Source organism: Poecilia formosa, unplaced genomic scaffold (genome assembly GCF_000485575.1).
Source record: "Poecilia formosa unplaced genomic scaffold, Poecilia_formosa-5.1.2 Scaffold424, whole genome shotgun sequence".
In the NCBI taxonomy this organism is placed as follows: domain Eukaryota; kingdom Metazoa; phylum Chordata; class Actinopteri; order Cyprinodontiformes; family Poeciliidae; genus Poecilia; species Poecilia formosa.
The window spans coordinates 357879-359885 of NW_006800363.1; positions in this window are offsets into that span (position 1 = coordinate 357879).

The following is a 2007-nucleotide window of genomic DNA, read 5'->3' on the forward strand; positions in this document are numbered from 1 at the left end:
CCAGTAACAGAAAGTGTGTTATGATCGATTAAATCTGCTGATACGTCATTGTGCTGCTAAACACATAACGCTGAGTGGAGTGGTGGACCGCTCCAAGATGGCCGCCCTAAATCTCGTCAGCGACAATAGGCGAGAGCGGTCCATGAGGCGTCTACGTATTGATGTCTATGGCGAGATACTTCTCATCAGTTTGTGAAGAAGGAAGTTGCGCTGGTCGCCTTCAGAGGTTTTGCGTCGATTCCTTCAGTGGTTCTTGGTGCAGCGCCCCCACAGGTGACGGGGGGAACAGGTTTTCAGTTAGTTTGGGTCGTTTGACTCAGTGCAGTTTGAATAGAGCCACAGCAGCTGGAAATGGAACAAATGTTGCTATTTCGGTCCAAAATCGAACCGAGTCTATCGGACTATCAGGTATGAAAACAGCCTATAGCCACCTTTCTGAGGCGGTGAGAAGACATCACAATAAATCCATTTTTTTTTCAGTTTGAGTCGGTTTTAAAGTCAAACCTGGTTTTACAGTTAACCTGTGTGTGTGTGACGTTTCTGCAGAGCTAACTCTGCTCCTCGCTGTGAGACGGATGAATATGATAAAAAGAAACGGCTGCAATGATCTTTAAAACATTACTCTGGTTCTCTGCACTTGTCTCTTTAAATAATGGACCATTTAGAGCTAAAAAAGAACAGACTCTAATGTATAAGTAATGCTGCACGTCTGCAGCGCCATGAATAATGAAACGGCTCGACTCGGAGGTGAAAGATGGCCACCGCCGCCCGCAGCGGCTCGGCTGCAGCCGCTTAGCGGGGCTTCCTCCAAAGTAAAGGTCAGCATGGCTCGCTTTGAGAAGACTGGATCCAGATCCATCTTCCTGTCCACCTGCTGGGTTATGGAAGCATTCATCAGCAGAAATCACCACGTTTAAATCAGCTCAGATTTAATAACTGCACCTGTTATGATCAATCCGATTTTACAGGTTAGAAATGTTGTGAAGTTTCATGTCAGTTCTCATATGAGCTCCGGAAGTCACACAATGACAGCAGGCTACATGCTAACTGCTAAGCCAAGGCTAGAGGATGCAGCTGGTATGGAGGTTTCTGATGCGACAGGAACGAAGCAGCTGCTGCTGCAGGGAAACATTTTGTGTTTTCTCTTTGATTGACTAGAAAACTTTAATATTTCCTGATAGAAAGACACTTTCCAGCTCCAGATGCCACGGACGAGAGAAAAATCTGTTGGAAGGCGCTTCAGGACAAACGACCTGATAGAAGATTAATGACACACCAGCTGAGTTAGTGTTGCTAGGCAACAGCGTTTTAAATGCAGAAGGCGCTAAGCGCTGCAGACATTAGCAAGTCGCGCTGAGGAAGACTTCAACAGAAACAGCAGCTGAAGGTCCAGATGGACAAACTGCAGCATGTTGACCAGGATCTAAAAGATTCGAAATCTGAATAAAACATCCAGAAACTCAGAAACCTGCAGATCTGGATCCTTTGGTTCAGACTAACTGTTCATACTAGTAATAATACATTTAATTTGTAATACACTTTTCATTAACAAAAGTCTCAGTGCTACACATGTAATCGTGGAGGATAACAATCAGTTCCCAGTGTTCCCATCACTTCCTCAGTCGTTCTACTGGGAGAGACAGAACCAACCGAGTCCAGCACCTGGACAGGAGGCGACTCGTTACCAACAGCAGCTGTTGGTCGTCAGTGGAATCAGATTCAGGAAAATAAAATCTGGTTTCTCAGCCTCAGGATGAAACCAGTTTCTGATTCTCCGTGTTGTTGGAACTTTAGACTCGAAACCAGTCACAGTAAACCCGTTTCATCTACGTTTCCTTATTTTGAAGCATCAGAAAATGTTGAGGAGGGGCTCTGTGGTGGCGTAGGGGCAAAGCACCCTCGTATGGGCTCTTTGCACCTAAGGCGTTGACGTCACAACTCCAGGAGCTAATGCGGCTTTCCGCTTTGAGTTACCATGACTGGTAGAAAAGACCAAGTCGTATTTCA